Genomic DNA, 13,899 nt, shown 5'->3' with positions numbered 1-13,899 from the left:
AAGACTTCACCTGCTTCACGAATGTCTCTTCCAGTTACGGGGCTTCTCCTGCCAATTCTGCTTAACTAATAGTAGATAATCATTTAAGTGAATGTTTAAAATGCGTTAAAGCTATATGACCATAAAGATAAGATTTTTTTTTTAACTGTATTTTAGATGAAGGTATACAGAACAAACCAGTTTCTCGTTAAACAGTACACACATTGTTTTATGACATTGGTTAACAACCACATGACATGTCAACACCCTCCCTTCTTGATCTTGGGTTCCCTTTTGCCAGCTTTCCTGTTCCTTCCTGTCCTCTAGTCCTTGCCCCAGGGCTGGTGTGTCCCTTCAGTCTTGTTTTGTTTTATGGCCCTGTCCAATCTTTGGCTGAAGGGTGAACCTCAGGAGTGACTTCATTACTGAGCTGATAGGGTGTCCAGGGACGATACTCTCAGGGTCTCTCCAGTCTCTGTCAGACCAGTAAGTCTGGTCTTATTTTGTGAGTTAGAATTTTGTTGTACATTTTTCTCCAGCTCTGTCTGGGGCCCTCTATCGTGATCCCTGTCAGAGCAGTCAGTTGTGATAGCCAGGCACCATCAGTTGTACTGGACTCAGTCTGGTCAAGAACGTGATAGATGTGGTCCATCGGTCCTTTGGACTAATCTTTCCCTTGTATCTTTAGCTTTCTTCATTCTCCCTTGCTCCTGAAGGGGTGAAACCAGCGGAGTATCCTAGACTGCCTCTCACAGGCTTTTAAGACCGCAGATGCTACTCACCAAAATAGAATGTAGAACATTTTCTTTATAAACTATGTTATGCCAATTGAGCTAGATGTTTCCCAAGACCACGGTCCCCACAGCCCTCAGCCCAGCAATTCAGTCCCTAGGGAGTTTGGATGTGTCTATGGAGCTTCCATGACCTTGCCTTGTACAAGCCGTGCTGGCTTCCCAAATATAAGATAAGATTCTTGATGTCAAATTTGGTGAAAAATTGCATGATGGTAAATTCCAATAACCTCTTACATAAGCTTCATAATTTAGCTAAAGCATTTCTAGGAAAAAGTAGTGAGCAGTTCTATTTTACTATAATTTATCCACGCTTGGTGGGCACTGGTGCTTCTGTGCTGGAATTCTCATCTTCCATGTTGGAGACCTGGGTTTGATTCTAGCCAATGCACCTCCAAAGATAATAAACATAATCAAATCCCCACTTTTTCAGTCCTCTGTTCAGTTCTGACACCAGCTGCCCACACAGCACTTCTTTCTCTGATCCTAGCCACCTGGAGGTAGGTCAGATCTCACAAGTTAAAAAGAGGCCATCTTTTATTTTTCCAAATAGGTAGACACCAGTCCCAAGTTTGGAAGTCCACAACACCCATACAAGACAACACAACCTGGCTTGCTGAAAGTGAAGAGGACTTGAAGCACTTACTGATGAAGATCAAAGACCACAGCCTTCAGTATGGATTACACCTCAACATAAAGAAAACAAAAATCCTCACAACTGGACCAATGAGCAACATCATGATAAATGGAGAAAAGATTGAAGTTGTCAAGGATTTCATTTTACTTGGATCCACAATCAACACCCACAGAAGCAGCAATCAAGAATCAAAAGATGCATTTCATTGGGCAAATCTGCTGCAAAAGATCTCTTTAAAGTGTTGAAATGCAAACATGTAACCTTGAAGACTAAGGTGCACTGGACCCAAGCCAAGGTATTTTCAATCACATCTTAAAGCATGCAAAAGCTGGACAATGAATAAGGATGACAGACAAAGAATTGACACCTTTGAATTGTGCTGTTGGAGAAGAATATTAAATATACCATGGACTGCCAAAAGAACAAACAAATCTGTCTTGGGAAAAGTACAACCAGAATGCTCCTTAGAAGCAAGGATGGCAAGACTGCGTCTTACATACTTTGGACGTGTTATCAGGAGGGATCAGTCCCTGGGAGAGGACATCATGCTTGGTAGAGTACAGGGTGAGCAAAAAAGAGGAAGACCCTCAATGAGAAGGATTGACATAGTGGCTGCAACAATTGGCTTAAGCATGACAACAATTGTAAGCATGGCAAAGGGCCGGGCAGTGTTTCATTCTGTAGTACACAGGGTTGGAACCGACTCAATGGTACCTAACAATAACAACAATCCACATTGAAGTTTTCATCACTTTCTAAGTGTCTGCATTTGTTATCAAACTTTTAGCTATCAATAACCCCTTCTGTTAGTGGGTAGATTACAATTTTCTAATAAGAAGTATAAGAAGAAAAGCTTCCCAAATCTACAACCTTGGGATAATTACTATTTGTGTGTGCGTGTGTGTGTGTGTGTATATATATATATATAATTGTGCTTTAGGTGAAAGGAAACTCCAGTAGCATAGTGGTTAAGTGCTATGGCTGCTAACCAAAAAGTCAGCAGTTCAAATCCACCAGGTGCTCCTTGAACACCCTGTGGGGCAGTTCTACTCTGTCCTATGGGATCAACATGTCAGAATTGACTCAATGGCAATGAGTTTGGTTTTTTTGTTTGTTTAGGTGAAAGTTAACAGTGCAGATTAGTTTCTCATGCAAAAATTTACACACAAATTTATACACTTTGGTTGCAATCCCTGCATTGTGTCAGCACTCTCCCCCTTTCCCTTTCCCCCCAGGGTACCCCGTGTCTATGCATCTTCTTTTCCTGTCCCTTCCTGTTTTTTCTTCTTGGCTTTTGGGCAGGTGTTCCCCACTTGGTTTCCTATATTTGATTGAACTGAGAAGCACATTCCTCTTGTGTGTTATTGTTTGTTTTATAGGCCTGTCTAACCTTTGGCTGAAAGGTGGACTTGAGGAGTGGCATCAGTTCTGAGTTAACAGGATATCTAGGGGTCATAGTCTCAGGGGTTCCTCCAATCTCTGTCAGACCAGTAAGTCTGGATTTTTTTTTTTTTTTTAAATTTTGTTCCATATTTTTCTCCCACTCTGTCGGGGACGCTCTATTGTGATCCCTGTCAGAGAAGTCAGTGGTGATAGCCAGGCACCATCTACTTCTTCTGGGCTCAGCCTACTGGAGGTTGTGGTTCATGCAGTCCATTAGTCCTCTGGACTAATATTTTCCTTGTATCTTTGGTTTTCTTCATTCTCCTTGGCTCCGGACTGGATGAGGTCAACAGATGTATCTTAGACAGCCACTCCAGATGCTACTCACCAAAGGAGAATGTAGAACATTTTCTTTATGAACTATGTTATGCCAATTGACCTAGATGTCCCCCAAGACCGTGGTCCCCAGCCCTCAGCCCAGTAACTCAGTCCCTCACGGTGTTTGGATGTGTCTAGGAAGCTTCTTTGACTTTGCCTTGGTCAAGCTGTGCTGATTTCCTCTGTATCATCTGTTGTCTTTTCCTTCAGCAAGTTAACACTTGTCTACTATCCCCCTCAGACCATCAAAGATTGTTTTTTTTTTTTTTTTCTGTGCATAAGCCGTTTCTTGTATTTTTATAACAGTGGTCTCTTACAGTATTTGTCCTTTTGTGACTGACTTATTTCACTCAGCATAATGTCCTCCAGATTCATCCATGCGGGAGATATTTCTTGGATTCCTCATTGTTCTTTATCATTGTGTAGTATTCCATTGTATGTATGTACCATAATTTGTTTCTCCATTTGTCTGTTGATGGGCACTTAGGTTATAATGCTGTAATGAACATGGGTGTGCGTGTCTATTCATATGAAACTCTTATTTCTTTAGGACATATTTCTAGGAGTGAGATTGCTGGATTATATGGTATTTCTATTTCTAGCTTTTTAAGGAGGCACCATATCATTTTCCATAGTGGTTTTACCATTTTACATTCCCACTAGCAGTGTGTAAGCGTTCGAATCTCCCTGCAACCTGTCTAACATTTGTTTTTTTTTTTTTAGTGCCAGTAATGTGGGGGTGAGGTGGTATCTCATTGTAGTTTTGATTTGCATTTCTCAAATGGCTAATGGTCCCAAGATTTTCCTCATGTGTCTGTTAGCTGCCTGAATGTCTTCTTCGGCAAAGTATCTGTTCATATCCTTTGCATTTTTTAATTGGATTGTCTTTTTTGTTATTGAGGTGTTAAATATTGTATAGATTTTAGAGATTTGACCCTTGTCAGTTATGTCATAGCCAATTTTTTTGTTGTTGTTGTTCCCAGTCTGTAGGTTCTTTTTATTCTTTTGGTGAAGTCTTTTGATGAGCTTGTGTTTAATTTTTGTTAGCTCCGAGTTATCTAGTTTACCTTCTGGTGTTTATGCATTGTTAGTTATGGTTTGTATTTAATTTATACCATGTATTAGGGCCCTTAGTATTGTCCCTATTTTTCATTCCACGATCTTTATGGTTTTAGTTTTTATATTTAGGTCTTTGATCTATTTTGAGTTAGTTTTTGTGTATGGTGTGAGGCATGGGTCCTGTTTCATTATTTACAGATGGGCATTCAGTTTTGCCAGGACTATTTGTTAAAGAGACTGTCTTTTCCCCATTTAATGGACTTTGGTCCCTTGCCAAAGATCAGCTGAACATAGGTGGATGGATTTACATCTGGGTTCTCCATTCTATTGCATGGGTCTATGTGTCTAGTCATTGTACCTACCAATACTGGGCTGTTTTTGTAGCTGTGTAGCAGGTTCAGAGATCATGCAGCGTGAGGCCTCCTACTTTGTTCCTTTCCTTCAATAATGCTTTGCTTATCTGAGGCCTCTTCCCTTTCCATATAAAGTTGGTGATTTGTTTCTTCATATCACTAAACAATGCTGTTGGTATTTCAATCGAGATTTCATTATATCTGTAGATAGCTTGGGTAAGATTGACATTTTCACAATGCTGAGTCTTCCTATCCATGAGCATGGTATGTTTTTCCATTTCTGTAGGTCTCATTTGGTTTCTTGCAATATTATTTTGTAGTTTTCTTTATATAGGTCTTTTACATCCCTGGTTAGATTTATTCCAAAGTATTTTTTTTAAGGGGTTGTTATAAATGGCATCATTTTCCAGATTTCCCTTTCAAAGTTCTCTTTGTTGGTATAGAGGAATTCAACTAATTTTTGTATGTTGATTTTGTATCCTGCTACTCTGCTGAATCTTTCTATTAGTTTCAATAGTTTCTTGTGGAATCTTTGGGGTTCCCTATGTACAGGATCATATCATCTGCAAATGGGGACAGTTTTACTTCTTCATTTCCAATTTGGATGCCCTTTATTTCTTTATCTAGCCTAATTGCTCTAGCTAGAACTTCCAGGACAATGTTAAATAGGAGTGGTGATAACGGGCATCCTTGTCTTGTTCCAATTCTCAGGGAGAATGTTTTCAGCCTCTCTCCATTGAGAATGATGTTGGCTGTTGGTTTTGTGTAGATGTCCTTTATTATGTTGAAGAATTTCCCTTCTATTCCTATTTTATTAGAGTTTTTATCAGGAATGGGTGTTGGACTTTATCAAATGCCTTTTCTGCATCAATGGAGACGATTATGTCATCCTTTTCTTTGCTCTATTTATGTGGTTGATTATGTTGATTGGTTTTCTAATGTTGAATCATCCTCGCGTACCTTGCATACCTGGTACGAATCCCACTTGACTGTGTTGTATTCTTCTTATTTTTTATATGATGCTAAATTCTATCGGCTAAAATTTTGTTGAGAATTTTTGCATCCATATTCATGAGAGATATTGGTCTGTAATTTTCTTTTTTGTGTGCAGTGTCTTTGCCTGATTTTGGTATCAGGGTTATGCTGGCTTCATAGAATGAGTTTAAGAGTATTCCTTCATTTTCTATGCTCTGAAATAGTTTGAGTAGTATTAGTCATCTAGTGCTACCATAAAAGAGATACCACAAGTGGATGGCTTTAGCAAAGAGAAATTTATTTCCTCACTATAAAGTAGCCTAAAAGTCCAAATTCGGGGCTTCAGCTCCAGAAGAGGGCTTTCTCTCTCTGTTGGCCTTCTCATCAATGATCCCCCAGACTAGGAGCTTCTTCGCACAGGATCTTGGGTCTAAAGGACACGCTCTGCTCCCCGCACTGCTTTCTTGGTGGTATGAGGTGGTACCCCTTGAGAGATAAAAGGTAATGCAGGCTACACCCCAGGGAAACTCCCTTCACCTGGGATCAGGCAGCTGACCTGAGTAAGGGTGGTGTTACAATCCCACCCTAATCCTCTCAACATAAAATTATAATCACAAAATGGACAACCACACAATACTGGGAATCATGGCCTAACTAAGTTGATACACACATTTTTGGGGGGACATAATTCAATCCATGACAATTGATGTGAGCGCTTCGCTGAATGTTTGGTAGAATTTTCCAATGAAGTCATCCAGGCCAGGGTTTTTTGTTGTAATTGTTGGGAGTTGTTTTTTTTGTTTGTCTGTTTTTTTATTACCTCTTCAATCTCTTCTCTTGTTATGAGTCTGCTCAGGTTTTCTATCTCAGTTTGTGTCAGCTTAGGTAGGGTAATGTGTTTCTAGAAATTTGTCCATTTCCTCTAGGTCCAATTTTGTTGGAGAATATTTTTTCATACTATTCTGTTATGATCCTTTTTATTTCAGTTGGGTCTGTTGTAATGTCCCCTGTGTCTTTTCTCATGTAGGCTATATGCTTCCTCTCCTGTTTTTCTTTTGCCAGTTTGGCCAACGGTTTGTTGATTTTGTTAATCTTTTCAAGGAATCAACTTTTGGACTTGTTGATTCTACTGCTTTTCTATCCTCTATTTCATTTATTTCTGCTCTAATCTTTATTATTTTCTTTCTGGTGGTTGTGGGTTTCTTTTGCTGTTTTCTATTTGTTTAAGTTATAGGGCTAACATTTTGATTTTGGCCCTTTCTTCTTTTTTGATGTGTTTATTGTTATAAAACGACCTCTGAGCACTGTCTTTGTTGTGTCCCAAAGGTTTTGGTATGATGTGTTTTCACTGCCATTTCGTTCAAGGAATTTTTTTATTCCCTTTGATTTCTTCTCTTTCTCAGTTATTTTTAAGCAAGGTGTTATTCAGTTTCCATGTATTTGATTTTTTTTCCCTTGCTGCTCTTGTTATTTTTACTTTTATGGTGTTGTGATCGGTGACATTGCTTTGCATCATTTTGATGTCTTGGATTTTATTAAGGGTTGCTTTGTGGCCTAAAATGTGGTCTGTTCTAGAGAATGTTCCATGTGCATTGAAAAACAAAACATATACTTTGCTGCTGTTGGGTGTGTGTTCTATATGTCTATGAGGTCAAGATTGTTGATTTTGGCCTTAAGATCTTCTGCATGTTGAGTTTCTTTCTAGATATTCTGTCCTTTACCGAAAGTGGTATGTCAAAGCCTCCTACTATTATTGCGGAATTGTTTATTTCTCTTTTCAGTGCTATTGGAGTTAATTTCATGTATTTTACAGCCCTGTCGTTGGGTGCATACATATTTACTACGGTTTTGTCTTCTTGGTAGTTTGTCCCTTTAATCATTGTATAATGTCCTTCCCTGTCTTTTTTGGTTGATTTTGCCTTAAAGTCTATTTTATTTTAGTATTGCCACTCCTGCCATTTTTTGGTTGCTGTTTGCTTGATATATTGTTTTCCATCCTTTGATTTATTATTTATGTCTTTGTGTCCAAGGCATGTCTCTTGTACACAGCATATTGATGTCGTGCTTTTTTATCCATTATGCAACTCTCTGTCTCTTACAGGTGCATATAAGTCACTTATATCCAGTGTGATTATCAATATGTATGAGTTTATTACTGTCATATTGTTGTGCTATTTTCTTTTTTGTGGTGCTGACATTTCCTTTGTTTCTCCTACTTTCCTCTGCTGAGTTCCTTTTGTTTTCAGATTTTCTTTACTTTTCTTTCATTATTGTAGATTTTGTGTCCACTGAGACTTTGTGTTTTTTTTTTTTTTTCTTGTTTATTCTGAGTAGGTTTGTTAACTTTCTTATTGGTTACCTTGAAATCTACTCTTATCATCCTAAGTTTGAGCCAGTTTTTCATTACTTGAAATCACCTTGACTTCCTCTCCATTTGAAAGTTCTATACCCGCACCATTTATTCCCCCTTTTTATTGTTTTGATGTTGTTGTCTTTTATGGATTGACACCTCTATCTCCCTATTTAAAGTCTGTCAGCTTTTATTGAGAGTTCTTTATCTAGGCTGGTATCTGGCTGCTGCTGTCCTGTGTCCTAGACTCCAGTTGTTGTCCAATGTTGTTGGTTCTGTAACCTAAGGAATCCCTTTAATATTTCTTGTAAGTTTGGTCTGGTTTTTACAAATTCCCTTAATTTCTGTTTATATGGAAATGTTCTAATTTCACCATCATATTTGAAAGAGAGGTATTTTTTTATTTATAGCCTTCAGGAGCATGTTTGTTGTGTTTGAGATGATAAATCAGGTGCTTGCTGAGCTACAAAGGGTAAAAGGAAACTCTGTCATTACAAACTGACAAACGTAAAAGATAAAACATTTTCAGCACATACCACATACTTATAAATAGATCTGAGTTTCATACAAATGATATAATTCCTAGTCATCTACAGCTGCTTTTATAACACCATACCAATAATGAATTAGGCTAAAATGCACTGCATTTGGTAGACTTCAGGACCAATATCCTAAGTACCCCCCATGTGTCTCTCAGTTTGTCGTACTGCAGGGGCTTGTGTGCTGCTGTGATGCTGAGAGCTATGCCACCAGTATTCAAATACCAGCAGGGTCACCCATGGTAGACAGATTTCAGCTAAGTTTCCAGACTAAGACAAACTAGGAAGAAGGACCTGGCAGTCTACTTCTGAAAAAATTTAACTAGTGAAAACCTTATGAATAGCAGCAGAACACTGTTAGATATAATACTAGAAGATGAGCCCCTCAGGTTAGAAGGCTCTCAAAAGACAATGGGGAAAGAGCTGCCTCCTCAAACTAGAGTTGACCTTAATGATGTGGATGGAGTCAAGCTCTCAGGACCCTCCTTTGCTGATATGGCACAACTCAAAATGAGAAGAAACAGCTGCAAATATCCATTAATAATTGGAACTTGGAATGTATGAAGTATGAATCTAGGAAAATTGGAAGTCATCAAAAATGAAACAGAATGCATAAACATTGATATCCTAGGCATTAGTCAGCTGAAATGGACTGGTATTGGCCATTTTCAATTGGACAATCATATGGTCTACTATGCTGGGAACAACAACTTGAAGAGGAATGGTGTTGCATTCATCATCAGAAAGAACATTTCAAGATCTATCCTAAAGTATAACACTGTCAGTGATAAGATAATATCCATAAGCCTACAATGAAGATAAGTTAATGCAACTATTACTTAAATTCATGCACCAACCACTAAGGCCAAAGATCAAGAAATTAAAGATTTTTACCAATTTCTGCAGTCTGAAATTGATCAAACACACAATCAGGATGTACTGATAATTACTGGAGTCTGGGACACAAAAGTTGGGAACAAAGAAGAAGGACTGGTAGTTAGAAAATATGATAGAAATGATGCCAGCAATTGCAAGACAGAATTTTGCAATACCAATGACTTCTTCGTTGCAAATACCTTTTTTCACCAACATAAATGGAGACTATACACTTGGACCTTCCCAGATAGAATATACAGGAATCAAATCGACTACATCTGTGGGAAGAGATAACAAAAAGGCTCAATATCATCAATCAGAACAAGGCAGGGGGCCCACTGTGGAACAGACCATCAATTGCTCACATGCAAGTTAAAGATGAAACTAGAGAAAATTAGAACAAGTCCACAAGAGCTAAAATATGACCTTAAGTATATCCCACCCGAATTTAGAGACCATCTCAAGAATAGATTTGACACGTTGAACAGTAATGACCAAAGACCAGACAAGTTATGGAATGACATCAAGGACATCATACATGAAGAAAGCAAGAGGTCATTAAAAAGACAGGAAAGAAGAAAAGACCAAAATGGATGTCAGAACAGACTCTGAAACTTGTTCTTGAACGTTGAGTAGCTAACACAAAAGGAAAAAATGATGAAGCAAAAGAGTTGAATAGAAGATTTCAAAGGACAGCTCAAGAAGACAAAGTTAAGTATTACAACAACATATGCAAAGAGCCGGAGATACAAAACCATAAGGGAAGAACATGCTCGGCATTTCTCAAGCTGAAAGAACTGAAGAAAAAATTCAAGCTTCAAGTTGTAATATTGAAGGATTTTATGGGGAAAAAATTAAACAACTCAGGGAGCATCAAAAGATGGAAGGAATTCACAGTCACTATAACAAAAACAATTGGTCAACATTCGACCATTTCAGGAGGTATCATGTGAGCAGGAATCAATGGTACTGAAGAAATAAGTCCAAGCTACACTGAAGGCATTGGCGAAAAACAAGGCTCCAGGAATTGACAGAATACCAACTATGATGTTTCAACAAACAGATGCAGCAGTGGAAGTACTCATCTATGCCAAGAAATTTGGAAGACAGCTACCTGACCAACCGACTGGAAGAGATCTACATTTATACCTACTCCCAAGAAAAGTGATCCCACCGAATATGGAAATTATCAAACAATATCATTAATATCACACACAAGTAAAATTTTGCTGAAGATCATTCAAAAGCAGCTACAGCAGTATATCAACAGGGAACTGCCAGAAATTCAAGCCAGATTCAGGAGAGGACATGGGACCAGGGATACCGTTGCAGATGTCAGATGGATCCTGGCTGAAAGCAGGGAATACGAGAAAGATGTTTACCTGTGTTTTATTGACTATGCAAAGGCATTCCGCTGTGTGGATCATAACAAATTACGGAAAACACTGTGAAGGATGAGAACTCCAGAACACTTAATTGTGCTCATGAGGAACCTGTACCTAGATCAAGAAGCAGTCGTTCGAAAAGAACAAGGGGATACTGCATGGTTTAAAGTCAGGAAAGGTGTATGTCAAGGTTGTATCCTTTCACCATGCCTATGGCACCATTCAATCTGTATGCTGAGTAAATAATCCTAGAAGCTGGACTATATGAAGAAGAACAGGGCATCAGGATTGGAGGAAGACTCATTAACAACCTGCGTTATGCATATCACACAACCTTGCTTACTGAAAGTGAAGAGGGCTTGAAACCCTTGCTGAGGAAGATCAAAGACTACAGCCTTCAGTATGGATTATACCTCAACATAAAGAAAACAAAAGTCCTCACAACTGGACCAATAAGCAACATCATGATAAATGGAGAAAAGACTGAAGTCGTCAAGGATTCATTTTACTCGGACCTGCAATCAACACCTGTGGAAGCAGTAGTCAAGAAATCAAAAGACGCATTGTGTTGGGCAAATCTGCTGCAAAAGACCTCTTTAAAGTGTTGAAAAGCAAAGATGTCACCTTGAAGACTAAGGTGTGCCTGACCCAAGCCATGGTGCTTTCACTCACCTCCTATGCATGTGAAAGCTGGACGATGAATAAGGAAGACCGAAGAGTTGATGCTTTTGAATTGTGGTGTTGGAGAAGAATACCGAATATACCACGGACTGTCAAAAGAACTAACAAATCTCTCTTGGATGAAGTACAACCAGAATGCTTCTTAGAAGCAAGGATGGCAAGACTGTGTCTCACAAACTTTGGTCATGTTGTCAGGAGGGATCAGTCCCTGGAGAAAGACATCATGCTTGGCAAAGTAGAGGATCAGCAAAAAAGAAGAAGACTCTCAATGAGATGGACTGACACAGAGGCTGCAACAATAGGCTTAAGCATAACAATTGTGAGGATACTGCAGGACTAGGCAGTGTTTCATTCTGTTGTACACAGGGAAACTATGAGTCGGAACCAGATTGATGGCACCTAACAACAACAGTTCTTAGTACAAATAAAATACAGCTTGATATCCCAAAGAAGCAAGATTTGCAAGTAGGCATTTTAAACATAACTAATCTACAACTACAAAGTTCTACTCTTGATAGCATTTACCTTTTTAGGGAGTCTCCCAGCCTCCAAAGGATAAAAACAGAGAGTAGAATCAGTATAACAAACACACAAAAGTCCACATTGTAAAGGCTATAAAGATTTGGAGCATGGTGAGAAGATGCCTCCTGCTCCTTCACACTGCATACAAATTATGCAAAGTATTTTATTATTATTTTTTTTTATGTTGCGTATCTCTTGGTCCACTGCCTGGCTATCCTGTCATGTTCTCCTCTGTTGGTCAAATACCGAGTGGCTATGCTTCCAATCAGAGGATACACAGGGTTTCAGACTGTCAAAAGGGAAGAAATAGAAACACCTTTGAAATAGTCAAAGCAGGACTCCAGTTATCTTTAAGGATGTGCAGACAGGTGACTTTCTGATTGTTGATGTTGTAGTGATAGATTCTGGTGCAGAAAGTAACCTTTGGTGACTTAAAATGGATAATCAAGATGAAAATGTGATTTCCAGGAACAACACACCTTCGTATATAGAACCTGGTGGACCAAAATAGTTGACCTGGTGGACCAAAATAGTTGCTGTCCATTACTAAATGTTATCTCCTCTAGGCATGCACAGCAGTTAGGAAGAGGATCAAGGGTTATTTCAGCTAGCTTTTTCTGAATTTTTTTTAGCACTAGTGGATAACTTAGTGGTTTTCTTAGAGAGTTTGGTGTTTTTCTTCTGCTGAGTGGCAGAAGGTTTTCTTTCTTTTTCTTATTCTTCAGGTGCTGGAGCCACTGGTCTGCATCTGAACTACCACTGCTGGTGATGTGACTGTCATCATCAGACCTTTGTCTGTCACTGGACATGTTGGTGAAGTTATTTCTTGGAAAATTTGGCTGCCTGCCCAGCCCACTCACACACTCACACACCTCTACAGTGTGGGGGAGGGGCAGGGGAAAAAAAACCTTCCTTAAGGAAATGGAGGCAGTTGAGGGAATAGGGAGGGAAAAAAACAAAGCCAAGGAAGCTCTGGTCAGGGAGTGTGGGCACTGAAAGTCAAAAGAGGCTGTGAAGTGCTGGGCTCTGGCCAGAGGATGGTGTCACCCAGTGCCTTCAGAAAAAAAGCAGAGGGTGGGTGCTTGGCTGGGCAAGTGTGCAAGTTCCCAGCAAGGCAGAGGGGACACAGGAGGTTCCTCTGCGCTGTGGCCTCCCACCGCTGAGCTCTTGAAAGTTTTGTAGGATATATTATTCTTTGTTGGCAATTTTTTTTTTCAAGGATTTATGTATATCATCCCATTGGCTTCTTGTGTGCATAGTTTCTGCTGAGTAATCACAACTTAGTCATATTTTTATTTCTTTGTAAGTGAATTTTCATTTTTTTTGAGCTGCTCTCAGGATTCTTTCTTTGTCTTTGGTTTTGGCAAGTATGATCATGACATGTCTTGGTGGCTTTCTTTTGGGCTGTATCCTATATGGGTTTTGTTAAGCTTCTTGGGTGGTCAGCTTTTTGTCTTTCATGATATCTGGGAAATTTTCTGCCAGCAGACCTTCAACAATTTTCTTTGTATTTTCCATTTTCTCCCCATTCCTGAACTTCAATCATGGACAAAATTTTGGCTCTTGATTGTGTCCCACATAATTCGTAGGTTTTCTTCATTCTTTCCTCTGATTTTTTTCTCAAAGTGGCATCCATGAATTTGTCTTCAATCTCACTGATTCTTCTTCCATTGTTTCAAATTTGCTCCTAAAACCTATTGAGTTGTCCATTTCTGGAACTTGGTTGTTTAGCTTTTGGATTTCTAGTTGTCTTTTTTGTATGATTTCTAATTATTTATTTTGACATTTTGTTCTTATATTATTTTCCTGAATTATTCTATTGCTTTGTCTGTTTTCCTTGATTTTGGCTATGTTTTTGCTTGTTTTGTCTGTGTTTTCTATAATTTTGTCTATGTTTTCCTTGTTTTTTTTGCATGGGTTTTCCTTAATCTCTTTGCGAGTCCTAAATATTAATCTTTTGAATTCAATATCAGGAAGTTCCCCTGCCTCTT

The 13,899-nt window shown here is 38.9% G+C and overlaps 1 pseudogene; it reads right to left on the bottom strand.

Moving 5' to 3' along the window:
* Positions 1–12,087: 12,087 nt before the first annotated feature.
* On the bottom strand, positions 12,088–13,899 carry LOC100661907 (ubiquitin-conjugating enzyme E2 E3-like; annotated as a pseudogene).

This window comes from Loxodonta africana, chromosome 5, assembly GCF_030014295.1.
Source record: "Loxodonta africana isolate mLoxAfr1 chromosome 5, mLoxAfr1.hap2, whole genome shotgun sequence".
Lineage (NCBI taxonomy): Eukaryota > Metazoa > Chordata > Mammalia > Proboscidea > Elephantidae > Loxodonta > Loxodonta africana.
Note: the sequence above shows the minus strand (reverse complement) of the source record. Positions and strands in the feature narration are given on the sequence as shown.